We start from the raw sequence: 23,007 nt of genomic DNA, 5'->3' as shown, positions 1-23,007 counted from the left end.
ATTTTTAGGTTTTACTTAGTTTTCCTCTATAGCGATAGATGCTGTTGGAACTATAAATCAAACACGGTTTGTGCTAGCAGCTTGAAATTTGATACACTCAATTAGTTGTCAGTGCACTCTCTATGCTTTGTTCTTTCTTGAAGTAGTTCACCCTAACCATAACAATAACTCTAACACTAATACCAACTGTAACTCTAACACTTACCCTCACCACTAATTCTAATCATAAATCTATCCCTAACCCTAACCCTAAACTTAACCCTAAACCTAAACCTAACATTAAAAGCAACCCTATCTCTAATCTTAATTCTAACATTAACCTTAAAAATATCTCTAACCCTAGCATTATCCCTAACTCTGACTCTAACACTAACACTTAACCTATCCCTAAATCTAATATTATCACTAACACAAATCATAACCATAAAATAAACTGTAATCCTAACCCTAACACTAACAATAACCCTAACCCTAACCCTAACCTAACCCTAACCCTAACACTAACCCTAACACTAATTTAAATCTAACATTAACCCTAATTCCAAACATAAACCTAAAACTTACCTTATCCCTAAACCTAACATAAACCTAAACCTAATTCTAAATCTAACCCTAACACAAAACCTTACTTTGACCCCAAACTTAACATAACCCTAACCCTAAGCCTAACCCTAATCCTAAAACTAATACTAACCCTAACTCAAATTATAACCCTAACCCTAACCCTAAAACTGAACCTAGCAGTAGTTCTAACCCTAACACTAACCCTAAACTTAACACTAAATCTATTGATAATTTTAACCCTAACCAAAACCCTGACACTAACACTAACCCTAACCATAACATTAAACCTAAAACTAACCTAACCCTAAGCCTAACACTAATCCTAACACTAACCCTAAACCTAACCCTAACGCTAACCCTAATACCTACCCTATCTTTAACCCTAACCCTAAATACTACACTCACCCTAACTTTAAACCTTATTTTAAAACTAATAATAACCCTAACACTAACACTAACCCTAACACTATTCCTAAAACAAACACTAACACTAACCCTAATCCTAACCCTCACCCTAAACTTATCCTAACCCTTATTGTAATCCAAACTAAAGAATAACCATAACATAAATACAAACCCTAACCCTAAACATAACACTAACCCTAACCCTAAAACTAACACTAACACTAAAACTGACACTAATTGTAACAATAACACTAATCCTAAGCCTAAAACTTACTCTAATCCTAATTCTAACCCTAACCTTAAAATTTAACCTACCTTAAACCTAACACTAACCCTAACTCCAACCCTAACCAAAATTCTAAACCCAACAATAACTCTAACACTAACCATAACATAAAACCTAATCCTTACCCTAACTATAATCAAAATTTAAACCTAACCCAAACCTAACACTAACCCAAAACCTTACTCTATCTCTAATGCTAAACCTAACCCTATCCCTAACACTAACCATACCCTAACCTAAACCTAATGGAAAAAAAAAACCTTATCAATAAACTTAACAATAACAATAATTCTAAAACTATCCCTAACCCTAACACTAAACCTAACAGTAAGATTAACTGAAATACTAACAATAACACTAACCCTAACCATAAACCTAATGCAAACACAAACCCTAAACTTACCTCTAACCCTAAAACTAACCCTAATCCTAACCTTAACCCTAACCCTAACCCTAAGCCTAAATTAACTGTTACCCTAACACAAACTGTAACCCTAATAGAAAGCCTAGAACAAAACGTAACCTTAACCCTAACATAACATTTACCCTAACCGTTTCCTAACTTTAACCCTAACCCTAACCCTAACACTGAACCTAACAGTAAACTTAACCCTAATTCTAACATTTACCCTAACACCAACCCTATCCCTATCACTAAACCTAACCATCAACCTAACACTAACCCTATCCCTAACCCTTACCTTAACCTTAACACTAACCATAACCCTAACCCTAACCCTAACCTAACCTAAACCATAACCCTAAAACTAACAGTTAACAAAATCCTAAACCTTACCTTAATCCTGAATCTAACCCTAATTTTAACCCTAACCACAACTATAAACTAACACTATCATTAACCCTAATCCTAACCATAACTCTAACCCTCACCCTAAACCAAAACCTAACAATAATTCTAAACCTATCCCTAACACTAACCCTTACCCTAATCTGAACACAACCCTAACACTAACCCTCTCCATAACTCTAACCCTAACTATAACCCAAACACTAACCCTAAACTAAACACTAACCTTAACCTATCACTAACCCTAACCCTAATCACAACCATAATCCTAACCCTAAAAGTAACCATCACCCAGACACTAAACCTAAGACTCACCCTAACTCTATCCCTAAACCTAACACTAACACTAAACAAAACATTAAACCTAATGCTAACCATAATTTTAACCATAACACTAACACTAACCCTATTCCTAACCCTAACCCTAACACTAACACTAAATATAATCCTAACCCAAAACCTAACCCTAACACTAACCCTAACACTAAACCTAACCCTAAACCTGAACCTTACACAAACCCTAACCTTAATCCTAACAAAAACCATAAGTCTAATACTAACCTAATGTAACCCAAACCCTAATTCTAACACTAATCGTAACCCTAACCCTTACCCTAACACTAACACTAACCCTAATCCTAACCCTACCCTAACCCTAACATTAATACTAACAGTAATCCTAAACCTAACCCTAACACTAAATATAACCCTAACCCTAAACTTAACCCTAAAACTAATCCTAATCTAAACCTAAACCTAAATTTTACATGAACCCTAAACTTAATCCTAACTTGAACCATAAATTTAACCCAAAACCTAATTTCAACGAAATCATAACCCTAACCTTAACACTAATCTTAATCCTAAAACTTACCCTAAACCTAACACTAACCCTAATCATGAAACTAACCCTAAACTAATCAGAACCCTAAACCTAACATTAACCTTGATTCTAACCTTTATCACAACCCTAACTATAACCCTAAACGTAACCCACACAGAAGCCCTAACCCTAAAGCTAACACTAAACTAAATCCTAAACCTAACACTAACCCTAACCGTAACCCTTACCCTAAAAGTAATTATAACTCAAAACTTAACACTAACTCTAATCAAAACTTTTACCCTAATTCTAACTGTAACCCTAGCACTAACCATAACCCTAATCCTAATACAAACCATAACTCTAACCCTAAATCTAACAATGACAGCAACCCTAACTCTAACCCTAGCACTAACTCTAAAACTAACACTAAACCTAACTTTAACTCTAACCCTAACCCTAATGTTAAAAGTAACCCTAACCCTAAGCCTAGAACTAACCCTAACAATAACCCTAATTTTAAGCCTAAATCTAACCCTCACACTAATTCTAACAGTAAGTTAACCCTAAACCTAACACTAATCTTAACACTAACCCTAAACATAACTATAACCCTAACCCTAACCCTAATACTAACCCAAAACCTAACTCAAACTTTAAACCTAAAACTGACACTAACCCTAACCTTAACCCTAACACAAACCCTAAATTTAACCTAACCCTAACTTAAACCTAACTCTAATCATAAACCTAGCACTAAGCCTAACCGTAACCCTAACTTGAACCCTAACACTAACCTAAACCTTACCCAAACCGTAACCTCACCCTAATCCAAACCATAACCCAAAGCTTAAAAATAATCCTAACTGTAACCCTAAGACAAATCCTAACCCTAACACTAACCCAACCCTAACCCTTACCCTAACCCTTGCACTAAACCTTACCTGAACCATTACCCTACACCTGAAACTAACACTAACCCTAACCCTAAACCTAAACCTAATCCTAACTATAACACTAACCCTAACCTTAAACAAAACTCTAATCCTAACCCTATCGCTAACCCTAACTCTAATCCTATCCCTAATGTATCACTAACACTAACCCAACTCTATCTCTGAACCTAAACCCAAACCAGACCTAACCCTATCAATAATTCTAACCTTTACCTAACCCTAACTCTAACCCTAAACCTAACCCTAATACTAACCTTAGCCCTAACGCTAATATTAACTCTAAAGCTAACCCTAAAACAAATCCTAAAACTATCCCTAACACAAACCAAAACCCTACAGTAACTTTAACTCGAACACTAACTTTAATACTAAAACTAAACCTAAAACTAATCCTAAAAATAACCTTAAACCTAACTCTAAACCTAATACTAACACTTACTCTAACCCTAAAAGTAACCCTAACCTATCAGTAAGCCTCACCATAACCCTAACCCTAACCGTAAAACTAACCCTAACTCTAACCTACAGTAACCCTGAATCTAAGCCTAACATTCACCTAAAACCTAATCCTAAACCTAACCATAACCCTAAACCTATCTCTAAAACTAACATTAACCCTAACCCTTGCCCTAATCCTAAACTTTTTCATATCCCTAACCATAACACTAACCGTAACCCCAACAAAAACCCTAACTCTAAAACTAACACTAAACTCTAACCCTAAAAGTAACCTTAACCCTAACCCTAAAACTAATACTAATTGTAACCTTAACCCTAACCTTAAACCAAAATTTTACCCTAACTCTAACCTTAACTGTAATCTTAACCCTAGCCATAAACTTAATCCTAACACAAACCATAATCCTAACCCTAAATGTAATCCTACGACTAATCATAAATCTAACACAAATTCTAACCATAACCGTAAACCTAACACTAACCCTAACCCAACACATAAAACTAACACTAACCCTAACCCTAAGCCTAACACTAACACTAACCCTAATCTAACTATAACCCTAACAGTAAAACTATACCAAAACCTAAACCTAATGCTATTCTAACTCTAACCCTAACCATAACCAAAATCATAACATTAACCTAACCCTAAACCTAACCATAAACCTAATATAATCCCTATAGCAAAACGTAACCCTAACCATAACCTGATACTAACCCTAACACTTACCTAACAGTTACCTTAACCCTAAGAGAAACACTAACCCTAATACTAATCCTTAACCTAATCTAACACTAACCCTAACCCAAACACTAACCTTGTCACTAACCCTAACCCTAACATTAACACTAACACTATGCCTATCCTACCTATAACCGTAAAACTATCCCTACATCTAACACTATGCCTCACTCTAAACCTCTTCCTAACCATAACCTTACCTGTAACACTAACCCTAACTCTAATACTAACACTAACACTAAACCTTAGTATAACACTAACCCAAACACTAATCCTAAACCTAACCATAACCCTAAACATAACACTAATTCTAATCCTAACACTAACACTAAACCTATGTTTTAACCTTAACCCTTACAGAAAACCTAAACCTAAACCTTACCCTAAAACAAACCATAATTCTTACCCTAACGTTAACCTAACACTAACCATATCCATAATGCTATCACTAACTCTAAAATTAATCTTAATCTTAACCCTAATCATAACCCAAAAACTAACCTTAACCCTAACCCTAGCATTAACCCAACACTAACCCTACCATAACACTAATTTTAGACCTAAACCTAACTGTAAAAGTAACCCTAAAGCTATCTTTAACCCTACCACTATCCCTAACTTTAACCCTAACACTAACTATAACACATACACCAAACCTAACTCTAACACTAACCCTCACACTAACTCTAACCATAACAAATACCCTAAACCTAATTATAACTTTAACATTAACCATAACACTAACACTAACCCTATCCTACCTGTAACCCTAAAACTAACCCTAAACCTAATCCTAAGCCTCATTCTAACTCTAATACTAATAATAACCTTAACCCTAACCCTATCACTACCCTCACTCAAACCCTAAACCTAATACTTAACTAACAGAAAACATATCTCTGAACCTAACACTAATATTAACACTAACTCTAACCCTAAACCTAACTCTAAAACTAACCCTAAACCTAACCAAAACCCTAAACCTAAACCTAACTCTAAAACTAACACTAACCATAAACCTAAGCCTAAATTTAAAACAAACCCTAACACTAACCCTAACCCCAACGATAACACTAACCGTAAACCTAACCGTAGCCCTAAACCTAACCCTATGCCTATCCCTAACACTATCCCTAGCCCTAAATCTAACACTAACACTAAAGGTAATGCAAAACTTAATCCTATCCCTAACCCTAAAACTAATCCTATTTCTAACCCAAAGCTTAAACCTAACCCTAATCTTAACACTAAACCTAAAAATAACCCTAAGACTAACTCTAACCATAAACCTAAACCTAACCCTAACACTCACCACAACCCTAATCTTAAGCCTAACAATAACCCTAAATGTAACACTAACTCTAACTCTAATGCTAACCGTAACACAAACCCTAAAACTAACCCTAAAACTAATCCTAACCCTATCCTGAACACTAACCGTAACCATAACACTAACCCAAACCCTAAACATAACAAAAACTCTAACCCTAACCCTAACCCTAACACTTACATTTAAATTAAACCTAAACCTAACCATAACACCAACCTAAAACTTAATCCTAAATGTAACAATAAACCTAACCTTAACCCTAATCCTATCTTTAAATCTATCCTTAACCCTAAAAATATTCCTAACTTTAACACACTAACACTAACAGTAAGACTAAACCTAAACATAACCCTAACACCCACCCTAACCGTAATCCTAACCTGAAGCCTAATCCTAACCCTAACACTAACGATAACCCAAACCCTATAGATAACACCAACCCGAAACCTAAACCAACCCTAAATTAACTCTAAACCTAACCCTAACACTAACACTAACCCTAACCCTAAACCTAAAACTAAAACTTACACTAACCCTAACCCTAAAACTAACACTAACCCTAACTATAACCCTAACCCTAACACTTACACTAACCATAATTCTAACCCTAACCCTAACACTAACTCTAAACCTAGCCTTAACAATAATTCTAACACTAACCTTACCCTAACTCACTCCAAATTCTAACCTTAACCCTAAAACTAACCCTAAAACAAATCCTATCCATAACCCTAACCCTAACACATACACTTACCAAAAACGTTTTCCCAATCAAACCCCTAAAACTAACCAAAACCTTAACCTAAACCTAACACTAACTCTAAAACTAACACTAACCTAACCCTAACACAAAACCTCACCCTATCCCTAAATCTGACCCTAAACATAACTTAAGCCTAATCTTTATATTAACCGTATTCCTAACCCTAACACTAACACTAATTCTAACCATAAATCTAACCTGAACCCTAACACTTATCCTAACACTAACTCTAACCATGCAACTTACACTAACCCTTATTTTAAACCTAATACTAAATCTAACCCTAACACTAACTCTAATCTTACCCCTAACAAAAACCCTAACCCTAATCTAAAACCTAATAAAAAACTGACCCTATCACTAACCCTAAAACTAACCCAAACTCTATACTTAAATTTATAACTCACCCTAAACCTAAACCTAACCCTAATCCGAACACTAACATTTACCCTAATTCTAATTCTAATCCTAATCCTAATGCTTACCCTAACACTAACCCTAATTGTAACCCTCACCCTAACCCTATCACTAACATTAGCACTAATCCTAACCCTAACACTAACTTTAACACTTACCCTAAACCTAAACCTAAACTAAAACCTAACCCTCATCCTATGTGTAACAAAAACCTAACACTAACCATAACCCTAACACAAACTCTAAAACTAAACCTAATACTAACCCCTACCCAAAACCTAACCTTAATGCTAATCCTAACCACAAGCCTGTCCCTAACCCTAACACTAACAATAATGTTAACTCTAACCCAAAACCTAACATTAACCCTAACCCTGTCTGTAACCCTAAACCTAACCCTAAAAAAACCCTAACCCTAACCCTCACCCTAAATCTAACTCTAAATCTAACACAAACCCTAACGTTAATCCTACCACTATTTCTAACCCTAACCCTAACCATAACCTAACCTTTTACATAACCCTAAAAATAAATTTAACTCTAAACATAACCCTAACCCTAACACTAACTCTAATCCTAACCCTAACCCTTACCATAAATCTAACCCTAAAACAAACCCTAATCATAACCATAACCATAATTCTAACCAAACCCTAACCCTAACCCTAATCTGAATCCTAACCATAACTGAAACCCTAACCCTATCCAAAATCCTAACACAAACCCTAATCCTAAATGTAGCCTTAATACTAACACTAATATAAAACCTAACATGAACCCTAACAATAACTCTAACCCTAAACATAAACCAAACCCTAAACTTTACCTGAATTATAACAATAAATGTAAACCTAATCCTAACACTAAACCTAAACCTAAAACTTACGAAAACCATAAACCTTACCCTAACACAAACAGTAACCTAAACATAAAGCAAAATGTAACACTAACCCTAACACAAAACCTAACCATAACCATAACACTAACCCAAATACTAACCCTAACCCTAACCCTAACCCTAATTCTAACCCTAACCCTAACCTAATCCTAAGACTAACCTAAACATAACAAAAACCCTTACCCTAAGCCTAACTCTAGCCCTAACCCTAAACCTAACCCTAACTGCAGCATTAACCCTAAATTTAACCCTTACCCTAATATTAATCCAAACCTAAACTCTAACCCTAATGCTAAACCTAACCCAAAACCTAACACAAATCATAACCCTAACCATAACCCTAATCCTATTGTATCCCTAAGCCTAATCCTACTCTATCACTAACCCTAAACCTAAACCTACCGTAAAGCTAAAATTAAACTTAACCCTAACTTTAACATTAACAATAAACCCAAACTTAACCCTAAATCTAACCCTAACATAACCCTTATCCTAACCTAAAACTAACACTAACCCTAAACCTAAAACTAACCTTAAACCTAAAGCTAACACTAACTCTAAACCTAAATCTAATTGTAACAAAAACCCTAACCATAAGCCTTACCGGAAACCTAACCGGAACCCCAACTCTAACACAAAAAAACCCCTAAATCTTATCAACACTAATGATAACCCCAATACTAAACCTAAATCTAACCCTAAACTTAAAACTCACTCTAACCATCACCCTAATCCAAAACCGAACATTAACGCTAACATGAATTCTAAAATAACCCAAACACTAATCCTAACCCTAACTCTAACAATAACCCCCTCCCTAACCATAAAACTAAACCTAATCCTAACCCTAACCCTAACACTAACCTAACACTAACCCTAACCCTAACCATAACTATAACAATAACACTAACCCTAAACCTAACACAAAACCTAACCCTAACCATAACCCTAACCCTAACCTAACCCCAAACCTAACCTCACTCTAACCATAACCCTAACCATAAAAATAACACTAACCCTAAACCTAACACAAACCCTAACACTAATCATAACCCTAACCCTAACCTAACTGTAACCCTAACATACCCTAACCCTAACTCTAACCCTAAATTAACCCTAACCCTAATTTTAACCCATACATTAAAACTTACCTTAACACTAAACCAAACCCAAAACCTAACTCTAACCCTAACCTAATCCTAAATGTAATCCTAACACAAACCCTTACCCTAACCCTAACCCTAAACTAACCCTAACCCTAACCCTAACTCAAATTCTGACCTTGACCCTAACACTAACTCCAAACCTTACTGTAACCCTAACAATAACCCGAAGTCTAACCCTAGCCATAACCCTAACCCTAACACTAATCCTAAACTTAACACTAAACCTATCACTAATCTTAAACTTAACACTAAACGTATCACTAATCCTAACCATAACCCTAACAGTAACACTAACCGTAACCCTGAAACAAACCCTACAAGAATCATAACCCTAAATGTAAGTTAACCCTAACTATAACTCTTACTAACTCTGACCCTAAACTTAACCCTATCACTAACACTAACACTAACCCTAACCCGTATCCTAACACAAACCATAACCCCAAACCTAACACTATCACTAACCCTAAACCTAAACCTAACCCTAGACTTAACACTAACCCTAACCCTAAAACTTAATCCTATTCATAACCCTAACCCTAAACCTAAACCTAATCCTAACACAACCCTAAAACCTAACTCTAAACCTAAGAGTAACCCTTACCCTAATCCTAACCTTTACACTAACACTAACCCTAACCATATCCCTAAATCTAAGCCTAATCGTGTACATAATCCCAACCCAAACACTAAACATAACCCTAACACAACCTCTTAAACTAACTCTAAACCTAACACAAACCCTAACCTAGTCCTAACACTACCCTTAATACTAACACTAACCCTAACTCTTTTTTAAAAAAATTTATTATTAGTTGTTCAAAACATTACATAGCTCTTAACATATCATATTTCATACATTTGATTCAAGTGGGTTTTTAACTCCCATTTTTACCCCTTATACATTTTGCAGAATCACATCGATTACACATCCACGGGTTTACATACTGCCATACTAGTGTCTGTTGTATTCTGTTGCCTTTCCTATCCTCTAGTATCCCCCCTCCCCTCTCCTCCCATCTTCTTTCTCTACCCCATCTACTGTAGTTCATTTGTCTCCCTTGTTTTTTTCCCTTTCCCCTAACTTCCTCTTAAATGTAATTTTGTAAAACAATGAAGGTCTCCTTCCATTTCTATGCAATTTCCCTTCTCTCTCCCATTTTCTCCCACCTCTCGTCCCTGTTTAATGTTAATCTTCTTCTCATGCTCTTCCTCCCTGCTCTGTTTTTAGTTGCTCTCCTTATATCAAATAAGACATTTGGCATTTGTTTTTTAGGGATTGGCTAGCTTCATTTAGCATAATCTGCTCTAATGTCATCCATTTCCCTGCAAATGCCATGATTTTGTAATTTTTTAGTGCTAAGTACTACTCCATTGTGTATAAATGCCACATTTTTTATACATTCATCTATTGAAGGGCATCTAGGTTGGCTTCAAAGTCTAGCTCTTGTAAATTATGATGCTATGAACATCGATGTAGCAGTATCCCTGTAGTACGTTCTTTTAAGGTCTTTAGGGAATAGTCTGAGAAGGGGAATAGCTGGGTCAAATGGTGGTTCCATTCCCAGCTTTCCAAGGAATCTCCATACTGCTTTCCAAATTGGTTGCACCAATTTGCAGTCCCACCAGCAATGTACAAGTGTACATTTTTTCCACATTCTTGCCAGCACTTATTGTTTGACTTCATAATACTGGAATGAGATGGTATCTTAGGGGGGTTTTGATTTGCATTTCTCTAATTGCTAGAGATGGTGAGCATTTTTTTATGTACTTGTTGATTGATTGTATATCCTCCTCTGAGAAGTGTCTGTTCAGTTTTTGGCCCATTTATTGATTGGGTTATTTATTTTCTTATTGTTTAATTTTTTGAGTTTTTTGTATACTCTGGATATTAGTGATCTATCTGAAGTGTGAGAAGTAAAAATTTGTTCCCAGAATGTTGGCTCCCTATTTACCACTCTTATTGTTTCTCTTGCTGATAAAAAAAAAAAAAAAAAAAACTTTTTAGTTTGAGTAAGTCCCATTTGTTGATTTTTGTTTTTAACTCTTCTGCTATGGGTGTACTATTAAGGAATTTGAAGCCCGACCCCACAGTATGTAGATTGGAGCCAACTTTTTCTTCTATCAGATGCACAGTTTCTGTTTTGGTATCAAGCTTCTTGATCCTTTATGAGTTAACTTTTGTGCATGGCAAGAGAAAGGGATTCAGATTCATTTTGTTGCATATGGATTTCTAGTTCTCCCAGCACCATTTGTTGAAGATGCTATCCTTTCTCCATTACATGCTTTTGTCACCTTTGTCTAATATAAGGTAGTTGTAATTTTGTGGATTGGTCTCTGTGTCCTCTATTCTGTACCATTGGTCTACCTGCCTGTTTTGGTACCAGTACCATGCTGCTTTTGTTACCATTGCTCTGTAGTATGGTTTAAAATCTGGTATCACTATACCACCAGTTTCACTCTTTTTGTTTAGAATTGCTTTTGCTATTCTGGGTCTTTTATTTTTCCAGAAGAATTTCATGATTGCTTTTTTTATTTCTGCGAAGAATGCCATTGGGATTTTGATTATTGCATTAAACCTATAAAGTACTTTTGGTAATATGGCCATTTTAATGATATTAGTTCTGCCTATCCATGAACAAGATATATCTTTCCACCTTCTAAGGTCTTCTTCTATTTCTCTTTAGAGTTCTGTAGATTTCGTTGTATAGTTCTTTCACCTCTTTTGTTAGATTGACTCCCAAGTATTTTATTTTTTTGAGGATATCGTGAATGGGGTGGTTGTTCTCATTACCATTTCAGAGGATTTGTCATCGATATACAGGAATGCCTTTGATTTATGCGTGTTGATTTTATATCCTGTCACTTTGCTGAATTCATTTACTAGCTCTAGAGGTTTCTTAGTAGAAGATTTTGGTCTACTAGGTATAGGATCATGTCATCCACAAATAGTGATAATTCAAGTTCTTCTTTTCCTATATTTATGCCTTTAATTTTTTCCATCTGTCTAATTGCTCTGGCAAGTGTTTCAAGAACTATGTTGAATAGAAGTGGTGAGAGAGGGCATCTCTGTCTTGTTCAAGATTTTAGATGAAATGCCTTCAATATTTCTCCATTCAGAATGATGCTAGCCTGAGGTTTAGCATAGATAGCTTTTACAATATTGAAGTATGTTCCTGTTATCCCTAGTTTTTCTAGTGTTTTGAACATAAAGGGATGCTATTTTTTGTTTAATGCTTTTTCTGAATCTATTGAGATGATCATATGGTTCTTATCTTTAAGTCTACTGATGTGGTGAATAACATTTATTGATTTTAGTATATTGAACCAGCCTTGCATCCCAGGGGTGAATCCTTCTTGAGCATGATGCACTATCTTTTTTATATGTTTCTGTATCAAATTTGCCAGAATTTTATTGAAGATTTTTGCATCTATGTTCATTAGAGATATTGGTCTGTAGTTTTCATTTTTTGAAGTGTCTTTGTCTGGATTAGGAATCAGGGTGATTTTGGCCTGATAGAATGAATCTGGAAGTTTTCCCTCTTTTTCTATTTCCTGAAATACCTTTAAAAGTATTGGTGTTAGTTCTTCTTTAAAAGTTTTGTAAAACTCTGCTGTATACCCATTGAGTCCTGGGCTTTTCTTAGTTGGTAGTCTTTTGATTGCTTCTTCTATTTCCTCCATTCATATTGTTATTTTTAGGTTGTGTATATCCTCCTGACTCAATATGGGCAGATCATATGACTTAAGAAATTTATTGATGCCTTCATTATCTTCTATTTTATTGGAGTATAAGGATTCAAAATAATTTCGAATATTCTTCTGTATTTTTTAGTGTCTGTTGTGATATTGCCTTTTTCTTCCCGTATGCTAGTAATTTGAGTTCTCTCTCCTCCTCATTAGCATGGTTAAGTGTCTGTTGATCTTATTTATTTTTTCAAAGAACCAACTTTTAGTTTTGTCAATTTTTTCAATTGTTTCTTTTGTTTCAATTTCATTGATTTCAGCTCTGATTTTAATTATTTCTTGCTTTCTACTACTTTTACTGTTGTTTTTCTCTTCTTTTTCTAGGGTTTTGAGATAAAGTGTAAGATCATTTATTTGTTGTTTTCTTCTTTTTTTAAGGAATGAACTCCAAGCAATAAATTTTCCACTTAGAACTGCTTTCATTGTGTCTCATAGATTCTGATATATTGTGTCTGTGTTTTTATTTATCTCTAAGAATTTTTTTTAAATTTCCTCCTTGATGTCTTCTGTAGCCATTGGTCATTCAGTAACATATTGTTCATTCTCCAAGTGATGCAGGATTTCTCCTTCCTTCTTTTATCGTTGATTTCCAGTTTCATTTTATTATGATCAGATAGGATGCATGGTGTTATCTCTACTCATTTATAATTTCTAAGAGTTGCCCTGTGAAATAATATATGGTCTATTTTTGAAAAAGATCCATGGGTTGCTGAGAAAAATGTGTAACCACTTGATGTGGGGTGGTATATTCTATATATGTCAATTAAGTCTAGGTTATTAATTGTATTATTGAGTTCTATAGTTTCTTTATTCAACTTTTGTTTGGAAGAACTGTCCACTGGTGAGAGAGGTGTGATGAAGTCTCCCATAATTATTGTATTGTGGTCTATTTGACTCTTGAACTTGAGAAGAGTGTGTTTAATGAACATAGCTGCATCATTGTTTGGGGCATATATATTTATGATTGTTATTTCTTGTTGGTGTATGGTTCCCTTGAGAAGTATATAGTGTCCTTCTTTATCCCTTTTGATTAACTTTTGCTTGAAGTCTATTTTATTTGATATGAGTTTGGAAACAAGTATGCCTGCTTGTTTCCAAAGTCCATATGAGTGATATGATTTTTTCCAACCTTTCACCTTAAGTCTATGTATGTCTTTTCCTTTCAAATGTGTCAAATGTGTCTCCTGTAGGCAGCATATTGTTGGATCTTTTTTTTTTTTTTTTGATCCATTCCACTAGGCTCTGTCTCTTTATTGGTGAGTTTAAGCAATAAACATTTAGGGTTACTATTGACATATGGTTTTTACTTCCAGCCATATTTATTTATTTATTTATTTATGTTACTTAACATGATTTCTTTTTTCTTTTTGATTATTTTTTTTCTTTACTGTACTACCTCCCACTGTTGGTTTTCATAGTTATTTTTTTATTTCTTCTTCTTGTAATGTTTTTCCAAGGATGTTTTGAAGAGCTGGTTTTCTAGCTGCAAACTCTTTTAACTTTTATTTTTTATCATGGAAGGTTTTAATATCATCTTCCTTCCTGAAACTTAATTTCACTGGGTTCACTATTCTTGGTTGGAACCCATTTTCTTTCAGCATTTGAAATATTTTTTCAGGGTCTTCTAGATTTCAGAGTCTGTATTGAAAGATCAGCTGTTATCTTGATTGGTTTATCCCTAAATGTAATCTGCTTCCTTTCTCTTGTAGCTTTTAAAATTTTCTCCTTATTCTGTATGTTGGGCATCTTCATTATAATGTGTCTTGGTGTGGATCTCTTATAATTTTGAACATTCAGAATTCTGCAGGCTTCTAGGATTTGGAATTCTTTTTCATTCTTCAAGTCTGGGAACTTTTCTCATATTATTTCATTGAACAGTTGCTCATATCTTTGATTTGGACCTCTATACCTTCCTGTATTCAAATAACTCTTAAGCTTGGTCTGTTTATGTTATCCCATATTTCTTGGATGTTCTGCTCATGATTTCTTAGCAGTCTCACTGAGCTGTCTATGTTATTTTCAAGTTGAAATACTTTGTCTTCATTGTCTGATGTTTTGTCTTCTAAGTGTTCTACTCCTCTGGTAATACTCTCATTTGAGTTTTTAATTTGGTTTATTGCTTCCTGCATTTACAAGATTTTTGGGTTTTTTTTGTTTGTTTGTTTGTTTATTTGTTTTTTAATCTCTATCTTTCTGTATAGTTGATCTTTGCTTCCTGGATTTGTTTATGTAATTCATTGTCAAAGTGATCTTTCATTGTCTGATTTTGCTTTCTAATGTCTTCCTTGAGACTCCAGATCATCTGAAGCATGTATATCATTAATTCTTTATCTGATATTTCATCTACTGCATATTTTAACTCATCTAAAGTTGAGTTGACCTGCATTACTTGTGGTTCTTTCTTTCCTTGTCTTTTCACACTGCTCATGTTTCTTTATGCTTTGTGAAACTGTTGTATTATTGATTTTCCCCCTGTATATTTATATTGCTCTTGTGTAGTTCCAAAGTCTCCTTTTTGCGGAGAAAGACAGTGTTAACAGTTCCCAATATTAATAGTACATCATCTAAGCACACATTTTCCTTATTACTACATTTATAACTAGACTCTATGTCTCCAAATGTTGGTTTCGATTATCATTTACAAATATAGTCATTAGTTTCATGAAAGGCATACCATTTCTGGTAGCATGAAGAAAACAGAATTTCAGGTGTAGGATGTTATGTTTAGGGGGAAAGGTGTGAGGGTTTGGGGTTAGTCTAACTTAGTAGCTTTGGAGACCTCTAACCAATAAATGGGTAATTTATGGAAAAAATGTATACATTCAAATTCCTATCTGTATTTATAAGATTAGCCTACTTATAAATAGTAAAATTTATTGGGTTGCAAGTAGGATAGAGGGATTAAGAAGGAGAAAAACAAATAACAAGGAAAGAAAGAGAAAAAGGAGAGCAGAAAAATTAGAGAAAAGATAAGAAATAAAAGGGGGGAGGGAGGTGGACATATGCAATTCCTCTATATCATATTATTCTGGTGATTCAGTTGTTAAAGACCATTTTCATGCACAATTCTTGGTTTCACATATGTTGAAGTTGCAAGGACCAGAGTGGGAAGAGTAGAGGAGACTGAAGGAATGGATGAAAAGAGAGAGGAGAAAATAAGGTAGTAGTCATAGTCAGTGTGAGAGGACTCTCTACTCTTATTCCCTGAGATGTATACCAGGTGCCTGATCTGCTGCAGAACCGGGCTGTTAGCCAAGCCCATTGGTTGATGGGTTTTAAGGGTTGGTGAGATTATCCAAGATTAGTTCCATCAATTTTTCTCATAAGATGTTTGATGATGTGGAGGCTGTTGGAGAGACCTTATGTTTTTTTCAGAGCTTGGTCTGTTGACCGCACTGGCTGGCGGCTGGACCCCTTCTCCAGTTGGGGTGGTCTGCCTACCAGATGGATGGGTTGTTGGTCACCTTCTCTGGGTCGCGTGGTCTGCCTACCATGCAGTCTGGTGACTCAGCCCCTCTTCCAGTCGGAGTGGTCTGTCTACCCAGCAGGTAGGTTGCTGGGCCTCTCCTTCTATTGGGGTGGTCTGTCTACTGCACAGGTGGGGCTGCTGGGCCCATTCTCCAGGTCGTTTCATCTGCCTACCAGACAGACGGAGGCTGGGACCCTCCTCCAGTTGGGGTGGGCTGTCTACTGTGAAGGCGGGCGGCTGTGTCCCCTCTCCAGGATGTGTGGTCTGCCTACTGTACAGGCGGGAGGCTGAGCTCCTAACCCTAACTTTTAAACTAAACCTAACATTGATCCTAAACTTTACTCTTCCACTACTCCTAACGCTAGACCTAACCTTAATCCTAATGCTAAATCTAACCCTATCCCTAACCTAACACTAACCCTAACCCTAACCCTAACCCTAATAGTAACACCAACCCTAACCCTAATTTTAATCCTAACACTAACCTTAAAAATATCTCTATCCCTAATATTATCCCTAACTCTAAATCTAACTCTAACACGAACACTAACACTTACCCTATCCCTAAATCTAACACTAACCCTAACATTAACATTAATGCTAACCCTAACCCTAAACCTAACCATAACAGTAACACCAACACTAACCCTAATCATAATCCTAACACTAAACATAAAATATCAATAACCTTAACATTATCCATAACTCTAACACTAACACTTACCATATCCCTAAATGAACACTAACCATAACACTAACCCTAACCCTAAGATAAAATGTAATACTAATGCTAACACTAACACTAACCCTAACCTTAAGCCTAACACTAACACTAAGCCTAAACCTCAAACTACCCTAACACTAACAGGAACACTAACCCTAATCCTAATACTAAACCTAACCATTACACTAACACTAACCCTAATGCTAACACTAACCCTAACACTAACCCTAATGCAAAACCTAACGCTAAAACTAATTCTAACACTAACCCTAACCCAAACACTAACCCTAAAGCAAACCCGAACACTAACACTAATCCTAACACCTACCCTTATCCTAACCGTAACGCTAACACTAACAATAACCCTAACACCAACCCTGACCCTAACACTAACACTAACTCTAACCTTAACCCTGAAACTTACACTAAGCCTAAACCTAACCTTAGCACTAACAGGAACACTAAATTAACCCTAAAACTAACCCTAACTGAAACACTAACACTAACCCTAATGCTAATGCTAACCCTAACACTAACCATAATAAAAAACCTATCACTAAAACTAACCCTAAACCTAACCCTAATCTTAATCCTAACCCTAACACTAACCCTAACTCTAACACTAACATACAATAACCCTAATCTTAACATTAACCCTAACCCTAACCATGATCCTAACACTAATCCTAACACTAACCCTAAACTTCGTCTGAATCCGAACTGTAACCCTATTCTAACACTAACCCTAACCCCAAGAAAATCCCAAAACTAACTCTTACACTAACCCTAAACCTAATCTTAACTTAAATGCTAAAGCTAACACTAACCCTAATCCTAAAACTTAACACTAAAACTAACCCTAAACCTATCTCTAAACCTAAACCTTACCCTAATCCTAACATTAACACAAACACTAACTCTAATCCTAACACTAAACCTAACCCTTTCCATAACCCTAACTGAAACACGAATCATAAACCAAACCCTAACCCTAACCCTTACACTACCCTAACACTAACCTTAACACTAATCCTAACCTAATCCAAACCCAAAACCTAACCCTAACAATAAACCTAACCCTAACCCTAACACTAACCCTAACACTAACCCTTATCTTTTCAGTAACAAAAGCCCTAATGCTAACACTAACACTAACCCTAACAATAACCCTAACAAAACCAAACCCTAAACCTAATCCAAAACCTAACGCTAAAAGTAAGCCTAATCCTGACCTTAAAACTAACATTCACCCTAACCCTAAACGTAAACCTAATACTAACCCTAACCCAAACCATAAGACTAATGCTAACATAACCCAAAGCTAACACTTACCATAATTCTAACATTAACAGTAATCCTAACCCAAACCACAACACTAACACTAACCCTAACCCCAACCCTAACCTATATGTAACTCTAACCCCAACCATAAACCTGAACCTATCACTAACCCTAAACCTAACCCTATGGCTAATACTAACACTAACCCTAACACTAACTAATCCTAATACTAACCATTACACTAACTCCTACCCTAACACTAAAACTAATCATAACCCAAACACTTACCCTAACACCAACACTAACCCAACCCCTTACCCTAACACTAACCATAAACCTAACCCTAACAGTGAAACTAACCATAATTCTAACCCTAAACGTAACCATAACCTAACTATAACCCTAACCCTAACACAAACCCTAACTCTAACCCTAAAACTAATTCTATCCCTATCCTGAAACCTAATCTTAATATTAACTCTTACCATAACCCTAAACCTAACACTAACCTAAATCACAACCCTTACTCTAACCCTGACACTCTACTAAACCTAATCTTAACCCTAATCCTAAAACTAACCCTAATATGAATCCTAAATCTAACCGTAACCCCAACACTAACACTAAAACTAACCCTAATGCAATTACAAACACTAAAACTAACCATGAACCTAACCCTAATCCTAACAGTAACCATATCCCTAAAATTAATCCTAAACCTAATTCTAGCATAAAATTTAACCCTAACACTAACACTAACCATAACTCTAACACTAACCCTAACACTAACTCTAATTTTTACCCTAACCCTAACCCTATCCTTAACCGTAACCCTAACCATAAAACACCCTGTCACTTACCCTAAATATAACCCCAACTCTAACCCTAACACTAAACCTAATGCTAACCCAAAACCTACCCCTACACCTTACCCTTACCATAACATAAAAAGTAATGCTAACCCTAACCCTAACTGTAAATCTAAACCTAGCACTAACCCTAAACCTAACTCGAACTGTAAACCTAACACTAACACACTAATCTTAATCCTAACATTAACCCTAATCATAATTGTAAACATAACACTAACTCTAACTCTAACCCTAACCCTAAATTTAAACCTTTTTTTATCTATAATCCTAACCCTAATCCTACCCCTTACCTTAACACAAACCCTAAGTCAAACACTAACACAAACTCTAAACTTAATCCTAACCGTAACTCTAACCGTCACCCAAACCCTAACCTGAAACTCAAACCTAACACTAAGCCTCACCCTAACACCAACCCTAAACCTAAATATAATATTAACCCTAACCCTAACTCTAAACTATCCCTAAACCTTAACCTAACCAAACTCTAACCCTAAAATTGTGTTTAAGCCTAACTCTAACCCTAAATCTAATACAAAACCTAATCCTAAATGTAACCCTAACACAAATCCTTACACTAACTTAACCTAAACATAAAACTAACCTTAACACTAACTCTAACCCTAATTTAAATCTAACCATAACACAATCCTAAACCTAACACTAAACCTAAAATTCCACTAACCCTAACCATAACCATAACCCTTATTCTAGCCCAAATCCTAATTGTAACCCTAAATTTAAACCTAACCCTGAATTTAAACCTAACACAAATCGTTATCCTAACCCTAACACAAACCCTAAACCTAACACTAACCCTAACCCTAAATACACCTAACCATATCCCTAACCCTAAAACTGTCTCTAACCGTAACCTTAATCCTAAACCAAAAACTTACTCCTACCTAACCCTATATCAACCCTAACACTAATCCTAATTCTAACGCTAATACTAATCCTAAACCGAACCCTATCACTAAACCTAACCCTAACACTAACCCTAATATTAATAGTAAACTAAACCCTAACACTAACCCTACCCTAACCCTAACACTAAATTCAACCCTAACCCTACCCCTACGCCTAACACTAATTTAAAAACTAATCTTAAACCTAAAACTAACCCAAACACAAACCCTAACCCTAACACTAACAAGAACACTAACCCAACTCTAACCCTATCCCTAACAATAACCCTAACACTAACCCTAACTCAAAATTACCTCTCACATTAACCCAAACACTAACCTAATTCTACCTCTAAACCGAACCTAATACTTACTGTACCCTTTAACCTAACCATAAACCTAACCCTAACAATAACCCTAACCCTATCCCTAAAATAAAATATAACCCAAACACTAACACTAAACCTAATTGTAACCCTAGCCCTAACACTAAAACTAACCCTAACCCTAACCTCAAGATGAAATGGAACCCTAACACTAACCCAAAATATAACCCTAACCGTAACCCTAACCCAATCAATAATATTAATCCTAACACTAATACTAACCCTAAAACTATAACTAACCATAACACTTAACCTAACCCTAACACAAACCCTAATGCAAACTCTAACTCTAACAATAATCCTAACACTAAGCCTAACACTAATCATAACCCTAACACTAACACTAAACCTAACCCTAACACTAATCTTAACCCTAACCCTAATCCTAACCTTAACCCTAACCCTAATCCTAACCTTAACCCTAAACCTAATACTTACCCTAACCCTAACACAAACCCTAAAACAAACCCTATCACTAACCCTAACCACAACTTTAACCTAAAGCCTAATCCTAAGAGTAACCCTAAACCTAAACTTAAACCTAACTTTAAACCACAGCCTAACCCTAACACTAACCCTAACCATAACCCTGAACTTAACAGTAAAACTAAGTCTAAACCTTACTAACCCTAAACCTTACCTAATCCTAAACCTTAACTTAATTTGAACAATAAACCTAACTCTAAACCTAACAATAACCCTAACACTAACAAACATAACTTTAATCATCAACCTAACACTGACACTAACCCTAACCATAACACTAAACCAAAATCTAACCCTAACCTAAGCATAACGCTAACCCTAAGTCTAATCCAAAACCTAATCCTAACACTAATCCTAACACTAACCCTATACTTAATTCTAACTCTAAATATAACACTAACCCTAACGATAAAAATAACACAAAATGTAAACCTAACCATAACCCTAACACAAACCATAACCCTAATCCTAACCCTGACACCAACACTAACTTTAACCCATCCATAACTCTAACCCTAAACCTAACCCTAACACTAATCTTAATGCAAAACCTAACCCTAACACTAACCCTGACTCTAAACTTAACTTAAATCCTAACTCTAACCCTAAATAAAACCTAAGCCTAATCATAACAGTAAACCTAACACTAACCCTAAACCTAAATCCAACCCTAATTTAAAACTAACCCTAATCCTAACCCTAACCCCAACACTAATCCTAAACCTTACCCTTAGGCTAACATTAACAATAAACCTAAACCTAACATTAATACTAACCCTAAACAAAACCCTAACCCTGACCATAACATTAACTATAACCCTAACTAAAAAACTAACTCTAAACCTGTCACTAATCCTAACATTATCCTTAACCCTAATCTTAACCCTAACACAAACACTAATGCCAAACCTAAATCTTACCTTAACCTTAACACTCACGCTTAACCTAACCCTAACATAAACCCTAACACAAATCCTAACACTAACCCTAACCTTAAACATAAACCTAACCCTAAACCTAAGGAGAACTGTAACCCTATTTTAACTGTAACACTAACCCTAAAACGAAACTTAATCCCATGTTTAACACTCACTAAAACTAACACTAATCCAAACCATAACCATAACCCTAATCCTAACCCCTATCCTAACCCTAATACTAACACTAACCTAAAACATATCCTTAAACCTATCACTAACCCTAACCCTAATCCTAAACCTAAACCTAACTTTAACACTAACCCTAATTCTAACACCAAACTAACAGTAACACTATACCTAACAATAAACCTAACTGAAAACTTAACACTAACCCTAACCCTTATTCTAACACTAATCCTAACCCTAAAACTAATCCTAACACTAAACCTAAACTGAACCCTAACCCTAACCATAACATTAAGACTCAATCTACTACTGATATTTTCTTAAACATATTCCTAAACCTAACACTATCCATAACCGTAACCCTAACACAAACCCAATCACTAACACTAAACCTAACCATAACCTTAAAAC

The sequence above is a fragment of the Ictidomys tridecemlineatus genome, chromosome 7 (assembly GCF_052094955.1).
Source record: "Ictidomys tridecemlineatus isolate mIctTri1 chromosome 7, mIctTri1.hap1, whole genome shotgun sequence".
In the NCBI taxonomy this organism is placed as follows: domain Eukaryota; kingdom Metazoa; phylum Chordata; class Mammalia; order Rodentia; family Sciuridae; genus Ictidomys; species Ictidomys tridecemlineatus.
Note: the sequence above shows the minus strand (reverse complement) of the source record.